We start from the raw sequence: 19,268 nt of genomic DNA on the forward strand, positions 1-19,268 counted from the left end.
TGCTGGATTGCCATGGCCGGTGGGGTTGCAATCGCAGGTAATTGCCGCCCAGGTCACCCAGCGACTAGGCCAGATGGGTGTCTGATCCAGTTGCCTTTCTGAATTATTTAGCAAACATCTTCCAAAGAGGCCGCCTGAGCTCATCAAAGCAGCGTGCAACAGGAGGAATGTGGTGGCTGCGGGATGACTCACGGGCACAAAGCAGCAGCGTCTCTAAAGCTGCCTTACATGGCGCGTCGCGGGCAGGCAGCCCGCGGTCGTCAATCCTGCCCTGGTGCTCGACGGCGGGCTGGCTCGCTCCAGCTCAGGTTAAAATGCAGCTGGAACTAGTCCAAATGGTCAGACGCAGCCAGAGAATCAGTCAAGGAGAGAAGGCAGAAGAAAATGCAAGTGGATAAAAACAAAAGCAACCAAACTCACTGTACAGCAAACAGTGGGAGATTGACGGTGCCACCGTTGGACACCGCGTCCCAAGCAGCGCAACCCTGCAGAAGAGGTCCAGAAAAAGGCACCTACAATACCAGGCCAGTGTTATACCCTGCTCTGAATGAAGCTCTTGCTTTGAGCCTACAAAACAGCCCAGCTATTCCACAGCACAGCCTTTCTGCAATCCTCCTCCAGCCTGTGGGGTGGTTTTTATTTTTAATTTCTTGTCTTCTTTCTTTTTTTTCCCCTTGTTCCTGTCACAGCACTCCATCACCGAGCCTTTGTTTGCTCATAATACGCCTCTCAAACTTCAGAGACACACAACAAAAGCTCCCTTTCCCCGCATTATTTTCCTCGGCAGAAAGGCAGGACTGATGATTTATCGACCCTTTTCTCCTGTCCTAACGTCACCTGACTGTAAATTGCATAGAAAAAAAAAATCCGGTATCGAAATGGGTCTGGATAAATCCAATTAGAAACGTGCCGCTATAGGTGAACGCTGCCGAAACCCACGGTCGCTCGTTCCCTGGTTCTGCCACCGCCCGGCTGAGTGACACCGGACAATTCACATCGTCCAGCTGCCCTGTGCATGTTGACCGGCAGCTCTTCAAGGCAAGGGCCTTCTCTAACTATATAATGTGCATGCTGTGCATCACCCAAGGTGATGCACAGCATCACTCTTGCACTAGAGTAGCACCTACTCTCCCCAGTACAAAATAATCACCTCCAGCCACAGCTGGGCTTATTCATCAGAGCCTCAAGTCATTCTCTTGGCCTCTTCACGGCTGTCTCTCTTGTCAAACCTTAAATGCAAGTTTAAACACTGATGAGTTGACCATCAGTGCTGTTTACCACTCCCTCCTGGTGTCGTGTTCCTTCAAGAGGGATTTCTACCATGGCAAGAGATGAGCTACTTCATTAACAGCTCTCTTCAATGACCCCTTCCTTCCCAGATGGCACTGGCGGGGTCAGAGAAGCAGCACTCCCACCACCGTGCGCCAGGGAAAAGGGGGAGCGAATCGGGGTGATCTTCCTTTCCCAATCCTCACCTTCCTTGGAGACTTGGCAGCGGGCCACGCGGAGAGGTAACCCCAGTTCTCAGACACCGGCCATGCAACGCGCCAACCTGCCTTCTGAGTGGGAATTGGGCGCGGAAGGACAGAAAATACCCCGAGAGGCTGATAGAGAGAACAAGGCTGATGCCCACAGAGGATACAACATCTCACTTAGAATTAACAAGGGCTGGGATGACCAAAGCCTTTACTGTCAGAGCTGAATTTGAGGGAAAACAAGCTCAGGCTCAAAAACGAGGACTTGTGACCTTTCAAATAAAGGCAGAGGATCAAAGTCAGGAACACTGATGCTGACTGCCAGAAGCCCTGGGGATGCCGACCCTTCCCCCTGCACCATGCATGAACTCTGGTATTCACCGCCCAGTTCAACAAAGAACAGAACAGAAAAGAGAGAGAAAGAGAGAGAAATTGCTGAATAAGCAGCAAGCTGCGCTCTCCTGAGCTCCTTTAAATCTGATTGCACAAGGCTGCTCCAAGTTGCAAGAGGAGGGAGGAGGCATGTGTCCAGCAAATTCACTAGTGTTGGTCTTCTGAGTTGGCAAGACTTTCTCTCTCTTGGTAACAAATTAGTAAAGCAGGAGATGATGTATTTGGACAGATCATCCCCTGAACTGCACTGGCTGCCATCAGTTTTCTTGGCCTGGTGTTTATCAGTGGTGTTATTCTATCCCAACAGCCTTGAAGACTGTGTCGCATAAGGGCACCAGATGATTCTGCACACACAAGGAAGACGTATCCTGTTTTGGATTCCCGGCGTGCGCGGGGAAGCAGGTTGTTAGCGCGCTAGGCGATATCTGATCTGCCTTTTCTGCGCTGAGTTATGTCAGCCTTGCCATAAGGCAGCCGGAGAGACTGCACAAGGGTTTGCTCATGTCTGATGTGCCGTCTGTTGAAGATGGTTAAACACGGCTATAGAGACAGAGGCCTGCCACACACACGCACGCACGCACGCCAAATCTCTGCGTGGTGTCAGAAGTGAACGGGCAGGTAGGGATGCTGGTCAACTCGTCAGCGTTAAACTTGCATTTAAGATTTGAAACTTACTGGAGAAATGACCCATCTTCATAAAAGAGTTATCAGCTTTGCATGGTCAAGCCCAAACACCTAAAGAGGAAACCCAGCCAGGACAGTGTTCTACCGTGCAGAGGTACAAGGGCACAGCTTTAATGCACATTCGCCTATTTTAATGCACATTAAAGTGTCACTTAAAAACTGTGCTCTTTACTTAATGCACATTAGGACAAGCTAATGCACATTTTTTTGGTACCTCACAGTGGAGGTACTAGATTTAATGCGCATTAACTAAAGTGTGTTAATGCATGTGTAGATGTGCCCTTGGGTGCAAGTATGCAATGGGCTCCAAAGCCCCTGCCTACCACGAGGTTTCTGTAGCAAAGAAGTGCCAGTAGCAATCTTACCTAGGAGGAAGGGCACATGCTCTTGTCCATCAACTTGCCAGAAGCAAGAAAGGCTCGTTAAATGTTCCAAACTGCTTTTTCTTTAAAATCCTGGGTGTGTCAATAAAGATGGTCCCCAAGGAAAGGAATTTAAATTAGACTGCAGACTGTAGTTTGAGGCTTTGCTTTGCCTTTCCTGGCTGATGCATCTCCCCGCCATCTTACACCTAACAAAATATAAGCAGCCCAAATGCCCCGAAATGCATGGAGTGCTATCTAACACCTGGCCTCTCTGGGCACCATAGCATCACCCACATGAAGCAATGTGCAAGACCGGGCCTTAAAATAGTCAAGTAGAGGGCTCAAAAGCTGTACCTGCAAGAGGGCAGACGAGTCACAGCTCTCAGCTCCTCCCTTTCATTCCCGCCACAATGCTTCAATGCTTCCCAGTAGAAGAAAGCATCAGAAGTGGTCTATGGCGCCGTCGCTCTGTCCTTAACCCGCCATGCTGTACCAAGCTACCGCAGGAGGCTCCCAGCTCTGGTGGAGTTTGCATATTGCACAATGAACCAATTTACAGACTGAATTTTGAATCAATAAAATGTGGGCTCTTTTATATCTATAATCACCTTAATACAAGCAGCTTAGAATACTTATTAAGACTAAAGCTGTTCATAGCCTCCAGCCTGCACTCGGTCTTACTATATTGTTTACTTTTGTATGTTAATGTCAGATTTTTCACATTACTTGAACGATTATATATATATATATATATATATATATTGCTTTGGCAGCCCAACAATACTCTCATCATAAGAGGGAAATGCAGCCTCTTGAATAATATCTCCAAAAGTTCATGCAAAGCGCTGTAACTAGATGTAAGCTAAGTAAACCCAGCGCAGTACTTTTTAATTAAATATTTTTCTTGGGGCCTGTCCATGAGCAATAAAGCTTTCTCCGAAAATACGCCGTGAAGGAAATTCATAAATCTTCAGCTTATCTTGTGGTATGTTTTCCAAAGATCTGAACCTTTGATCAGCTACACAAATTAATTTTCCATTTACATAAAACAGAAAATGTATTTACAGTAAAACTAAGCAAGCTCAGCGCTCCGCGTTAACATGGACCTTGGCCGCAGCTCAAGAGTCTTTCGTGCTGGCTGTTCTCAATACCTGATGTCGTCCGGTCCCGTGTCATGCTAGACGTTTTGGGGTTTCGACATACCCGACGCGGTGTTTTGGGTCAGCGCTTGCGCCCCGAGAGCTTCCTCCATTCATCTCTGTCGCCTTTACTGCGACTCCATCATCTAGCTGGGGAGGATGTCCTCTGAAGCCCATCAACATCCCTCCTTCACCTGCGGACCGGACGGCAGTCAAATAACCTTTCAAGCAGCTAGTCCCTCCGAGGGTGATGGCATTACAACTGTCCCATGAGCTAACAACTGAGCTGAAGGGGAAAACCAGGCTTCCTGCACGGAAGTCCCGTTTTGGGTTGGCCAAGCCGCCACATGGCGACAGAAGAGATCGAACCTCTCGAGGAATGCATTGTTCTTGCAAACCCTTGGGCAGGCTCCTTCTCATGCCTCTGCTTATATGAATGGGCTTCTTCCCCCAACCTGCCTGCACAAATGTTTTTCATGTACCTTTTGCCTGCCTGGGGCTAAGCCCCCACTTCTGGAAGTCAGACCCCCTGGGTACGTGGCGAGACCAGTGTAATGAGACTCCTCTCTAATGAGAGAGAAGCCGGCTTCCCAGCACACCATGACTCCTCTTAAGAAAAACAATACTTTGATCGTGCAGGGAAAAAAGCAAATGCTGCACAAAAGCACAAACTTCTGCCTCTGTAAGCACATAGCCGTGCAAACCAGAGCGCTTTCCCTCATGTGCTCGCCACATGCCCCTACACGAAACAGAAAGCTGTCACTGTTGACAGTACCGTGCCTGCCCAGAAAGCCCTCGTTTGCTGTATTTGACAGCAGCACAATAGTTTCCAGATCGCTGCCTCCATCTGGTTTGTCCGCAACAAGGTGTGAATATTTCAGTAATGATGCACGCTCATTTTCAGAGCGTCTGCGAGTCTCCAGGCGGAGACACGAATCTCCGGCCATTTTAGATTTCCGATCAACCGGGCAAGTGCAATTGCTTTTCTTCCAAAAAAGAATTGCATTGAATTGGCATTCGGTTGCATCTTCTACACGATGCCACAAGGAGGGATGAATCCTGCAGCATGGTGACCCCGGTGAGTCGGCAGCAATCCCCACTGGCTTCACTGATCATCTTCCACTTGATCCTCCCGGCAGCCAAAGGTCTTTTGCAGCCCTAATGCTGACGGATCAACCTGAAGGCATGGGGAGGTGAGTCAGTGGAAGCATGCAAAGAGGCTAACTAATCCACTTGGAAACAGGAGGATGTTTCCTGCATGACACAGCCTTGACTGGGCCAAATTCACAATCATTTCTATTTGTGATGTGTTGAGCCTGAAAACAGCAGCTTTTTCCCCTTTCTGGAGACAGGCCGGAGCTGACACTGATACATGGAAAACCCTCCCATTTTTGCACTGCAACCAGGATAAGCTACTTATCCATTTCTTTCCTCCGCTGTGCGTCAAAGATAAAATCTTTGGGTAAAATCCATGCAAATCCATCTCCTTCATGCAATCACATTTTCATTCTCAAGCCTTGGCTTTGCTTCCTTAGCTTGGAAATTTTGCTTAGCCAGATTTATTCAGAGACAAGACTCCCATGATTCTCAGTTATTATCCGGGATTGCAAGGTGCTGAGCTATCACGGCGATGAAAACAGAACATATATAGCAACTAATTTGAGCGATAGTCTCATAGTTCCTTGTCTCTAACTAGCATAAACCGCTTACGTTACCACTTGTGTTATTACCGGTAACATCCTCATGGAGTTCAATCCCCTTGAAGCTATTGAGCCAACTTTATTTGAAGAAAATAGGTTTTTAACAATGTAAAGTTAGCAGGCATTTTTTATTTAAGGACAAAAATCCTACGTCTACTGAGAATTTTTGCCATACATAAGATTCTGACTTCGTGTAGCTATACAAAAGAAATATGAGCAAGGTACAAGAAATAATTGAGGAAATTCAGAAATAGAAACCTATATTTCACCATCTATCCCTTCTCCAGATTGTTAAGCGATAACAGAGTATTTGATCATCACAGCATGGGTAAAGTCAGGTACATAGGAATGAATGGGAATGAGCACCACGATTTGTACTCTGCTGACAGTGTAAGAAAAATGTGAGGGATAGTTTACAATATAAAGTAAAAACCTTTGCTTTGGGGCTTGTATCCGATACAGTTTAGTGTAAAAGTTATAACCTGTAGACCTTAGGATATTTTTGGTTATATAAATATGGGGAGAAACACATACTGCACTGCATCACTAGGGAGAAATTAAAAAAGGGAAGATTGTTCAGATTTTCAACAGGCGCGGGTTCATGCAACGCCCTCTTATTTCTGAGATGTGGATTTGTACATGCAAGCAAGTAGAGAGCTTACGAAAACAGGACTGAAAATACCAGTTAAAACCAAGCCGTCTGCTGGTAGGAGCTCGACACTTCAGCTAAGATTCATATAAAACCGTATTAATGCCTACGGTTCATCTTCCGAGATGACCCCTTAACCATTCACCTGATTTTCAAAAGTATCATGCTTATCAAATTCACCCAAGGAACCTCGTATGCTTACGTCGGGCACTTGTGAGCGTGCAGCGTTCCCTTATTCACGTACCTGAATACATACTTAGAAGGCAAACTTCAAATACCTGCGTTTTGGAGACCGCGTCCCTCGTCCCCATGCCGGTTCCCGATGTACCTTCTTGCTGACCTGCCCCGACTTTCTCCTGCATTGGGCGTTTTGCACAAACCTGCCCGTGCCCAGGGCATCGGGGTATTTTGCAGCCAGCTGCCCGAGCAGAATGCAACCTGGGCATCGCACCGAGAGCCCAGCAATGGTGCGCGAATGACGTGGGGCGCTTTCTGTCCCCCCTCCTCCGCCTTGTTTTAATTAGAAATAACAAATTGTGACCATAGCCTGACATTTGTTCATCCTTTAGAATAAATTGCTTCCTAGCGTTATATTTTGAGATTACGGTGGGCTTCCCGTGTTTGTACTGGTTCTTACTAGCTCATAACAAACCATGAAATTCATTACTCCCGCCGCGACTGACCCATGAGAGATGCCAGCCACGCTGAGATTCACACAGAATCTGACTCGTGGAAATTAAAAGGTTTTATTATTCCCCCTCCGAGCTTATATAACTGAAATTTTCGGTGGCAGAATTTCTAAAACGATTGTGCGCAAACTATCTCATTGTTTTGCCTAAGGAGTATGAATATTAAACCCAGGATAAAAATAATTTGCTAAATATTAATTAATCTGCATGGATAATTTGAACAGGCTTCTTGATAACATGCTGTCTGATCTGCAAGCTATTTCATTGGCTTCCCCCCACCCTACCCCCCACAACCATTTGGATTTTATGTAAAAGGAATAGATTTAAGAGTAAAACTTCTTCAGGGGTAATTTACTGGTAATTAAGGCAACACATTCTGACTGAAAAAAGTGCTTAAAAATTGTCTCTGCCTCACAACGTTTAAATAGGGAAGGGATTGTCAATCATAGGCCATTGGCTTCTTCCAAAGCTCGATCAAGAATCTGCTCTAAATGCCACATACAAATAGCCAGCTCTTCCGAGATCCTTAAACCGGTAAGCATTTTCAGCTCTTGGATAGCTATGCATTGGAAACACAGATTAACCCAAATCCTCAGCAAACATGACTCAGGTGAACTGAGTAAGCTACCTCCGTTGAAACCCCGAGTCCCTTATAATACTAGGGGGTACAGTGCTGTTGTAGCTGTGATGGTGCATTCATTTATAACACGTTAGCTCGGATAAATCTGTTCTCCTCATTGCAAAGCATGACAGCGGTCAAGGGAGTATTAAAACCTGGTACCTTTATCTTGATGTACATGGAAACTCAACTAAGCATCATCATTCTGCACGGAGAAAGTCATGATCTGAAGGGAGTGAAGAATATACTGAAGTAGGGCTGGGCGAAATTTCGCCCGGCATTTCATTTTGAAGCTGTTTCGATGCGTTTCGAGCTCGAAACGGTGAAATCAAAACAAAACAAAAGCCCTTGAAACAGCTTCGAAACTCAACAAAGGCACTCAAAACGTTTCGTTTTTCAAAACCAGGCTTACTTGGCTTCAGCGCCGGTCTGAGCCGGCAGCACCAGCCTCCTGTCATCCGGCAGGCAGATCGGGGGCTCACCCACACCCCCGAAGGGCTGCAGGGGCTGTGCTGGACTGCTCCTGGGGGTGCGACCCCGATCTGCCTGCTGGATCACAGGAGGCTGGTGCTGCCGCCCGGGGGCAACGGCAGCACCGATTTTCCAGCGCTGGCTGCAGAGTAGCCTGTGGGCGAAACGGCAAAACAGTTTCGACTAAACGAAACAGAACAACGCTCTCAAAACGAAATACTTCCGTCGAAACTGAAGTCGAAGCAGAAGAGTGCTGTTTCGCACAGCCCTAATATTGAGCCTGGGTCAATCCAGACTCGGACCCTGTCCTCAGGACATCTTCCTTCTCTAAAGAGCTAGGAAGGTGAGTCCCACCATTGTGAACCATGTCTGCCTATGTCCTTAGACCAACACGGCTACAACCAACAACCCCCCTGCTCTTCTCGCACGTCCCCTACTTTCCCTAGCTAGAAACAGCATGGGAAGGACTAATTGAATAGATAGGAGAGTCCATTCATCGCCTACGGATGCCAACGCAAATGATTCCCACCAGTGCCAACCGCCTGGGACACTTCCTCCGACTTGTGCCCTGCACCGGGGAGCTGCTGATCTGCGGCGATCAACTGTGCGCTGCGCTGTCTGTTGCTCCCTGACTCACGTCCCACCACAAGGCCCAGATCTGAAGGAACCTGCCTTATAATTATCCCTCTCCATGAGATCATGGTGGCACATCAACCCTGGTAGAGCGAGCTCCGGCAGCAAGCACTGCCATGGCTTGTGACATCAAACTGCCGTGCACAAAACTGTGGCTTGTATTTAACAGAGAGGGGAAAGGCATTATTTAATAGCACCGCTTCAATGAGCCATTATTTGTTAAGCCTGCTGAAAAAAACCGCAGGCCATTTCTTCGTATTTTTTCCTACCCCACTGTGCGGCACGAAGCATGATCTTCAAAGGATGAAACAAGCGTGTTTGCTAAACATTAGCAGACTAAATACATCAGCCTTCGAGAAGCAATTATAACTGCTCGAGACTGGAGTGGGTCTCGTTGTGTTGTGGTTCAGAAAGCATTTTGCTGACTGCTCGAGAGCGGGCTGCTCTTCAAAGGGAGACCTTCGCGACAACGAACAAAACGTCTCTCTCCGATGAAATCAGAGCCAGGTGGAGATCAGAAGAAACGTGGCTTTTCTCGGCAAGGGATGCGTTTACGGGAGCTCTTTGCACCCGAGCGCTGGGTCCTACCGAGGAAGAATTTGGGTGCTATAAGGTACAAAGGCTGACAGAAAATCTCTTGCTTAGCTGCCACTTAGCCTCAGGGATGCCCAAAGCTCTGCAGGCATCTTTATTTCTTTACTTTTTTACTTTAAACTCCTCCTAGAGCTGCTTCCCTGGGCCTGCCCCTTGCACAGTCTTTGGCAGGAATATAGAAAGCAGGGACCAGAGCCCTCTCCCCCTTCCCAGCAACTACAAGGCTACTGAAATTTGCTCTATGTGGCCAATGACTTTGGCACTGTTTATTCCCCTCTAGCACAACCTCAACAGAGCGTGGCGAGACCCCCCGTCTCAGAAAAGCCCGAAACCTGGTCACAAAAACCCTCTCCTGGTCACAGGTCCTGCTCAGTCCTTTGAAAGAAAGGGAGCAAGCACCCAGGCTCAAGAGATGGGTGGACCAGAGAGATCCTCCCTATGGTGGTATGCCGCGGCGAGGGGCAGGACCTTCACTATCTCCTATTTACCACCACTGGTTGACTCCCCAACCAGCAGGATGGCTAGTGGACATCCTTAACCCTTCCTACACACTGGATGGGGAGCCTGGACGTCTATATGTGAACCCCATGTGGCAGGTACCTCAACCCTTTCTTGGACCAGACTCTAGGCCAATGACACAACCCATTTGGGATGCAACAACAACAAAAAAATCACAAACACGCTTATTTCGATGCATGTCAGGTGCCACTACGTCAGGCCGCGGCCCAGGTAAAGTATTCACATTGCCTACCCTTCTTCTGAAGGCATGCAGCTCAGCACCAAAAAATGTTCCTGCTCCAGAAAAACTCTCATCATCACTGTATTAATCTGCAGCGCCATGCGAGGAACCCGATGCGAGAGGTGCTAGACACGTCTCGCAGATGGGAGACCGTAGGTGGACAGGAAGGGGACAGTTCAAGATGCGCGTGACACTTATAATTAGCAGAATAACCCGCAATCACAGAGCAGCAGCAGCTGCCCTATTAGCTGCCATGCTCTGCTAAACCAGTCCTGGGCCAGGCAGGATTTTTACTGCTTACATTTCTAACTAATCTAATTTTTGAAACCTTTGCCAGGATTTCACTGAGCAAACCTGCAGTGACTGCTGATGAAAGACACTTTCATGCATATGCAGGCCCGGAGAGTTTGTCTGAAGATACAACAGCTCATGTTCGCTGCAGAGGACAAGTCAAGACAGCTGGATTTTATTTTCAACTCTGCTACTGATGCGTTGTGTCACCCTGGGCAGGTCCCTTCACCTCTCTCAGCTCGTTTCTCCGTGCCGACTGCACTTGCTCACACCTGGAAAAGTAGTGTCACCATCTTGGTGGGTGGAAGAGTTTTATAAGGAATGCACAGAGCATTACTGGATGGTTTTCCGCTGGCATAAGTCCATCACCTATCTCCAAAGCTTTTGAGCGCGTTATACGCAGAAGCAGAAGTAATTCCGAATGCAATCCTTTGCGGCGCTTCTCCCTGCCTTCCCCTTGCCACCAAGAAATGAATGAGGAGGACAACATGGACGTCCAACGACAAGGGGAACGGATGCGAAGCTTGCTAGAAAGACGCCCAATCCAAGAAGTGAATCTTAAATACGCTTGCATGCATTTTTGACATGATCAAAGCCAGCTGCAATTGCTAGAAATAAAAGCATGGTATTCCTGTATAATAGAGCTTAATTGTTTTGGGAAGTGCTTAGGGGAAGGAATTGCAGATTTAGCTGCTGACTGCTTTGTCCATTGTTAGCATTGTCGCTTTGAACAGAAATAAACCACAGAGCAGCCCTGTGATGCTGGAATGCACTCGGAGGGCTCGCTCGCTGCAACCGGTCAACAGTTTATTGCCGGGGACATTTTCCTGCCTCTGGTCAGAAACAAGGTTGAACCTTTTCCTGTTTGCAATGCAATGGACTCTTCTGAAGCACTGCTAGGCCCATAACCACGCCTTACTGAAGCACGTTACTTTTATGACATGGTTTAGGGCCAGCTAACAGGTGCAAGAGCTAAACTTGTGTCCGTAGCTAACCAAACAGGGTGAGATTCCTTGCTCAGTAAAACCAAGCCAACCCCACTGATGCCAAAGCATTCGTCTTAGAGAAGAGATTTCCAAAGAAGAGAGGGATTCTCCATCCTTTGGTTTTGCACTGTCTTTTGGAGAACAAGTTCTTGCTCAGCAGGTTCAATGCAAGTCTACTTGGTGAAAATCCAAAGTTTGCCCCAGTCTCGGGAGACTTTGCCAACCATCCCATGTAGCAGAGAAGACTGCAAAGAGCCTACGCTACACGCTGGGTCTTCACCAACCCGCCAGGGTCCACAATGCAGGTAAGTCAGGGCAGTGCGTGATATATGTTGCATGCACGTGAGAGGCACATCCCCGCTGTGCCTCCGCTGGGTCATGCCGCCTGCACGGTGTTGCCACTGGGTTGTGGCGTGGCCCCAGCTAGAAGGAGGAAATGTCTGACATGCTTTCTGCTTGCGTGCGCATGAGCCACGCGCTGCTCTGTCCTCGCAGCCAGGGACTGACTTCGGCAATTCCCCCGCTGTATCGAGGGAGCCAGCGTCCTGGTCTCGCAGGCCTGACTTTCAGAAAGAAACCTGCACTCCTGGAAGTCCAAAATAGCAATGGATGCCAACAAATTATTTTCAGGGAGCAAAATGAGAAGAAGAGCTATCATGAGGTTTAGGCACCAGACCGGGGCTTAACTTTATAGTTTCACTCCAGGCTCTGCCACAGACTCCTTGCATGACCTTGGGCGAGTCATGTAACCTCTCTAGGCATCATGTAGTAGGAATGATACTTAAATCTCTGGCAAGTCTACCTCACCTGGTTAGATGGTAAGGCTCAGGTCCTTCACTAATCCCTACCTCCACTGACATGAACTAAATTAGACACCTAAACCTGGACCCTCCAAGATACCTAAGCTGTCTTATGGGGGGACCGTCTTTTATTATGTGTGCACGTGATGCCCAGGACAACAAGACTGTTGTATGCTGCCATAATACAAATGCATGATAATATGGTTAAAAAGCTGGAAGTATTTACATGGGGTAAATTTAACTCTGTAAAGCAGGTTAATCAGCAAGAATCAGAGCAGTCGTTGCCCAAGTAATTGCATCCCAGGGGTGAATGGCTGGCATTTATGCTGCAACTGGACACCAACTGAATGGGTTAAAGATAACTGAGCTAGAAGCCAGTTGACTTTCCTCCTACCTTCTGGTGCATTAAAATAAATATGCGTTTGAATGTCTGCGTTGAAGAAGAGAGGAAAAGTGCTGCTTGTGGTAACCTCGACCATCATTAGAGGCATCCTGCGCTCTCCAAAAGCAAGCTGCACCACCCCAAATAAGCAATATCCATCCACTTACAGATACACCGGGCGCTGCCAGCGTCACAGGTAGTGCTCCAAAGGAAGGCTAGCAATCAGCTCGTTATTCAGTAGAAAGGCAGAAGGCAGGTTCATCAAACACGCCTAAGCGCCGCGTTACAACGCGCCAGTTTACACGAAGTGACAAAACATGACACAACAGAAGCTGACGTGCGGGGAGAAATCCTTGGGTTTGTGAGAGCAGACAGAGCCATGTCATTCTCATTAGTGTTACCAGGAGCTGCAAGGCTCATCTCTCATGCACCACAGGGAAAATTTATACCAATTAAACAGAAAAGGGGGATGTGCAGGTATGTTTGCATCTACTAGTCGCTGAATTTCTCTCCGCAGTTTTGCTGGGGTTTGGCAAATCGAGTTTTTAGCTACATAGCAGGATGGCCAGGTCACCCCCATTGGGTCTGTGAGCTAATTAGCAGAGATTAACCTTCACTTGTTAAGCACAGCATTTGCAGAAAAGCAGGCCTCTCCCCAGCTTTGTATATGAGCATCACGTCCTGCATCGGGCAGATTCCCCGGCAGCCTGCAATTCTGCTCCTGCAGACTGCAAAGCCACTGTCACGATCAATTTAATCTCAGGCTTTCTCCTCTCCACAGTAATGCTTTTATTTTTCTATCAGATTGTTACGGAGTCATATGTTTTTACTTATTAGCCGAGGTTTAGCTGTAGACGTGACTATCTAGCCATCTAGAGTGAGGGTGAGCAAGGCAGAGAGAGAGAGAATGGCTTCAGCCATCGTGCTATAATTAGCTATACTGTCACAAATAGGCAAATACATCGCAAACGTTTAAGCAGCTTGCTCTTCCAGGCTTGCAATGTACTTTAGCACATATGACACCATTAAACCTCGGTTTTGCACATGTATTTACATGCATCAACACAACTGTTCTTTACTATGCCGCCCTGCAGACCCGATGAGAACTGCCCTGCATTCGGACTCTATGCCAACTATGCACTTGGTCCAATGGACCACATCACCCGAAGAAATCCTGGCCTCTCGCATCAGGACATGCAGTTATTTGTCCTATCGCTTCTCATTCTGACGGCGCAGTTTCATGCCATAAATCATGTGGTCCATGCTTTTGCACCTGTGATGAATCACGGGCACAGAGCTCGTTTTTCTGCAGTGCAGAGGACTCGAAAACCTCTACAGTGACGCATGCTCAGGCGGTCCACGGCTCGGGCGCTCCGAGTCATCTGCCCCTTCTGAAAATTGCAGCCAAACGTCTCGCTGCCTGCCCGAGCCCTCGGATGCTTGACAGCCGTGTCTTACCGAGCACACCTGCAGCCAATGCAGTGCAACTCAGGAAAAAAAACCCAAACAGGCGCCAAATCTTCATTATTAATATTTTCATTCCCATAAATTAAGCTTCTGATTTGCTGCCGCTGCGGCTAATCCAAACATAATTCAAAGGACAATGATGGTACAAGGAGCCCACCGGTATTTCAATGTAAGCATTCATAGTGCTCGGTGTTAAACCTGTTCCCGGCTGCCTGACAGAGGTTTGAATTCTCTGGAGAGCTCAGCTGTCCAGCCCCAACGCAGGGAAAATGCTAATGAATACAATCCAATAAATATTTAATGAACATTTCCCTTTGAGTCCTGATGTGATTAAGTAGCAACCTCATTACCAAAGTCTACCTTTCTCTTTCACTTGTGTTCCTGCACAATGCAGCAAGAGCCAGGAATATGCATATACAGTGAATTATTGGAAACATCAGTGCATGAACCAATGCAAGAAAAATCCACATGCAAAGCATCAAGTAATCTAAACAGAAATCAAATAGCTCCATAGCAACAGGAACTATTGCTAAATTTGGGAGTTTGCACAAACGAGCTGAGAAGATGAGTCGTCAGTAGGAACTTTTGGGTGAGACTTGAGACCAATTATCATTAGTAATTTGGTTGTGTCCCTGGCAGCACCTCGACACCCCAATCCAGGGAAGAACCTGCTGTGTTGGTTCCTTGCACGGACTAAAGCATCGTCCCTGTCCCAAAGAGCTCCCAGTCTAAGCAGACAAGGCTTTCATCGGTGGGAAGCTGAAACACAGCCCAGTTAAGCGACGTGGCTCAAGGTGACCCAGGGAATTTGGGGAAGAGGCAGAAACTGAATCCAGGTCTCTGGAGTCCTTCACAACAGGTCTCATCCGTCCTTTCAGCTAAGCTGTGTCTTTGCTCGGAGTCGTGCGCTGCCATTCGGGGACGGTCTGCAACCGTCTTACCTGTAGGGTCACCAACATGCCCATGACACACAACAGTTTGGACAATATAACAATGCGTATAACGCGTCTTTGCATATAACAGTTAAAGATTATGGTGCATGGACCTTATGTCAGGAAGGCAAATGCCCATTACTATTACATTTTAAACACCTACTGAACTACTGTATAAATCAGATTCAACATTTAATATTTAATGAATGCCGCATCATTTATCTCCTGGGTGACTCTCAGTGGCCTCCTGGAGGTTTCTATCTAATTCCTGGAGACTCCGGGGCAATCCTGGAGGGCTGGCAACCCTATTTACCTGCTGTGATGCACTGCTAGCTAGCAGCGGTGTGGGGTCCTATTTCTTTAAACGCTGAAACTCTGCGCACCTTCCCAGGCACCTCCAGTCCCAGTCCCTGATCAGAACAAGAAAGTCACCAGCTCCGATGGTTGTGTTGTGTTGTCTCCCCTGGGCTAGTTGAACCCCCAACTCCTGTGGGGTCCCTAATATATGACGCTTACTGCCTCCGAAACATTATATAGCCTATTCCATCATTATATTGATAATAATGCCAGCATCGTTGAGTGCAGACCCCACTGCAGAACAATCCACACATCTCACACCGTTGATACACGGAGCAAAACTGCATGACATGACCGTGTTGACTTTCATGGCAGCCTGAACTCTTCTCCACCTCCAGCACAGTCACCATGAACCCGGCGTCCTGACTCAGTGGCATCTGAGTCAGAACAATACAAACCAGATGCTGCTGTATGCTAATTAACTGGAGGCGAATGCTGATTTTTCAATGGTTTCCGCTGTACCTTTCTCATCTTAATTTTCTTCCTCTGAAACAATGCTGGTATAAGCAAATATGGCATGCAATAAAGCACAAATGAAGGCTGCAAAACACAGATGAATTGCTTTTCCACTTGAAATGTCGCTAGCCCCAAGTTGCCAGAAATCATGACACAGGCCCCACAAACCATACAATGAACTTAATGATTGAAAAACAAATAACGCTGCATTCAATTTCTTGGCTTTCTAGATCCTGAGCTGTTCAAAATACATGGTTTTAAGGGATTCGCTATAGCCGTCAGAGCTAGAAGCTGATCTAAAAGCTGCCTTTCTCTTGTAGTCCTATGATTCCAGGAGCTGGGACTTTCAGAACAACAGCAAATAGCTGGAAGTGGCTGATGCAAATGGGCAATGCAAAAAAAAATGAAGTTTTGTAACTGGTGAAAGGAATCGGTATAACTGGGATGTAGCTATGAGCGCTCAGGCCATGCTGCTGAGATAGCGGGTCTGTGTTACTGTCCCACTTTAGTAGGCAAGGTTCTTGGGGTAGATGTCCTATCTTTTATTAAAGCAACTAAATAGTTGGAAAAAAGCTCTTTGCAAGCTTTTGGGTACAACCAGCCTTCTTCAGGCATTGGGAAGAGTCTTTAGTGTCACTTTGGGGTGGCCCCAATGATTTTGGTGGCGTTACATCAGTGCAAACTTGGAGGAAGGCACCAGAGGATCAGGTCAGTCACATAACGGGGAGTAACGCCTGTTCGGAGAGGGAAGCACACATTTAAAAACACAGAAAGACTCTCCGCAGGGAGGCCTGCATCTCTCTCCGTTCTTGATCATTCCTCCCAGACCGATGACTTTTTGGCACAGATGTTACAGGCTTTCGGGCTGTGACAAAACAGCCCTTCGGTTTTGTTTTAGCTGGGACGAGCCCAATTTATGCTCCATTCATTTCCACGGTGAAAATGGGCCTTGTTACGCCACATGCATTTCAGCAAGTCCCGCGCAACAGCACTGGGAGGAGGAGGCTTGGAAGATATGCAGGGTAATGAGGGGTGTATAATTAGAACGAATCTAAAAGTGGAAAATTGGGCTTAATAACAGAATAGGCTGCTGCCTCATGTACCACGAGGGATCTCCAGAGCTAAGAATATGACAGCTCGGGCGGAGAGGCACTGCCCTTTAAATGAAGCAGACTTGTGCTGTCAGGGATCAGATGCAAGGGAACTGCATAGCACCTGCGGTGCAATTAAGTACAGAGAATGGGTTTTCGCCGAGCGGGTCCTGCTGTGGTATGATCTCTCAGGTGCCTCTGCTCCGGTCGGCGAGCAAACTATGCTTTGGGTGCCTATAGCGATCCCTCGCATGGACACGTCAGGCAAAATAACGTGTACATTCCTAATTTCTTTGAACACAAGGAAAGTCAGCAGCACCCCAGCCGGCTAGCACTCAGGAGGCCACGGGCAGACTCTCCAGCGGCAGGCTGCACGACTGACTCCGTTTGCAAACCACTGTATTGGGCGGGGAAATGTTTGGCAAAGCTGAGGATGGCAGATCCCTCGCCGGGTGTGAGCAAGCAGGGGTGATGCAGCTCTTGAAAGTATCCGTGCATTGATGGAGATGGGCTGTTCTCACCGGGGGTAGATGACAGGACAAGGAGCAATGGGCTCACGCTGCAGCAAGGGATGTTGAGGTCGGATATAAGGAAACACTCTCGCTAGGAGGGTGGTGAAGCACTGGAACAGGTTACCCAGAGAGGTTGTGCACTCTGCATCCTTGGAGGACTTTAAGACCCAGGACTTTAAGACCCAAACGCTATTTCAACAAGCGATGAGGACCCATTGCCCAGTGATTGGAGGTGTTTAAGACCCAACTAAACAAAGCCTTGGCTGGGATGATGTAGTTGGGGCTGGTCCTGCTTGGAGCAGAGGGCTGGACTAGATGTGACCTCCTGAGCTCCCTTCAACCCTCCTTGTCTGTGATTGTATGCACAGGGGCCCCCAAAGGATGGGCGGGCTGACCAAGATCTCTGTGGTCAAGAGCCTCGCTGGACGGTCAGATCCATCACTGCCAAAACTGGAACATCCCTCCAGCCTCCCTGGCAGATGTGGCACCTTATTCCCGATGCCCACGTGGAACAAAGTTCACTTGCTGGATGGCAAGGAGAGGACAGATGGCCTGGTGGTTAAAGGACTAGGGTGTGATTCGTGTCTCTGCCACACTCTCCCCAAGGCATCACCTAGGGCCAGATCCACAGAAGCATTTTGAGATGCTTAACCTTATTAAGGTGCCTAAACTCTCACTGACACCCCTGACACCTCCTTCAATCCTCCACCTGTTAAAAAATGATGAGGATAGCCCTTCCCTTGCTCTGTTCCTCACTGACATGGGTATGGGCCACGTTCCTCCCATAGGGACTATGGTTTGCGGAGGGAATGGCAACAGACGGGCTAATTAACACAAGCAGTCGTTTGCTAGCACACAGGCAGGCTATAATGCTATTTAAAAAAAAATGTGGAGGTGCTTTCTACTTGCTGTGCCATCACACTGACTACGCAAGCCCCGGGGTGACATCTGAGAGCTATGTTTGCCCTTCCGCCGAGACCAGGATCATTCGCTATCAAGAATGCAAACAGTAACCTTGTGCTTAGTATCACGGACGCCTGCTTGGATGTACTAGTCTCTGCCGCAGCACAGGGCACCTCCGAAGCGGCGGCCACGGTTGCTGCTAAAAGGGCAAATGGCAAATGGACAGCTTACTCTGCAGAGGTGTGTGGCCTGCAAGAAGAACGGGATCCACCTGATGAAAAGCGTCTTTGCAGACAGGCTTGCTAACCTAGTGAGGAGGGATGGAGGACGGAGACCAAGGTCCTGAGTTAAGTGGTGGAGGAAGAGCAAGCAGGAGGGAGAAATGGGAGATGCTCTCACACATCCTGAGAAATCAGGGCAATCAGCTATTTGGGTGCTTGTACCCAAATGCACAGAGCCTGGGAAACAAGCAGGAAGCATCGCAAGACCTTGCACAGTCCCAGAGCTATGACGTGATTGCAACAACAGAGACGTGGTGGGAGCTCGCATGACTGGAGCATTGTCATGGATGGGGACACACTGTTCAGGAAGGTCGGGCGGGGAAAAGAGGAGGAGGAGGAGTTGCACTTTATGTGAAAGAGCCATATGATTGCTCAGAGCTCCAGTATAAAACTGGAGATGGGCCTGTTGCGAGTCTCTGGGTTAGGGTCAGAGGGGAGAACAACAAGGGAGATGTGGTGGTGGGGGTCTGCTGTAGACCACCAGACCAGGAGGATGAAGTGCATGAGGCTTTTTTCAACCAGCTAGTGGAAGTTTCTTGCTTACAGGCCCTGGTTTTCATGGGGGGCTTCAATCACCCTGACATCTGCTGCAGAGCAATACAGCAGTGTGCAGGCAATCCAGGTGGGTTTTGGAGAGGGCTGGGGACAACGTCCTGGTGC

General features: G+C 48.1%; 1 protein-coding gene across 3 annotated transcripts in view; it reads right to left on the minus strand.

Annotated features, from left to right (window-relative positions):
• PRICKLE2 (prickle planar cell polarity protein 2) overlaps positions 1–19,268 on the minus strand; it is a 160,849-nt gene that overhangs the window by 60,086 nt on the left and 81,495 nt on the right. The window contains exon 1 of one of the 3 annotated variants that reach the window (XM_019499653.2): positions 4,069–4,149. The exons of the other annotated variants lie outside the window; for them this stretch is intronic. The gene's annotated coding sequence lies outside the window, so the exon portion shown is untranslated. Of the gene's footprint in view, positions 1–4,068; positions 4,150–19,268 lie in introns of those variants that run through there. 3 annotated transcript variants of the gene reach the window in all.

Source organism: Alligator mississippiensis, chromosome 12 (genome assembly GCF_030867095.1).
Source record: "Alligator mississippiensis isolate rAllMis1 chromosome 12, rAllMis1, whole genome shotgun sequence".
Lineage (NCBI taxonomy): Eukaryota > Metazoa > Chordata > Crocodylia > Alligatoridae > Alligator > Alligator mississippiensis.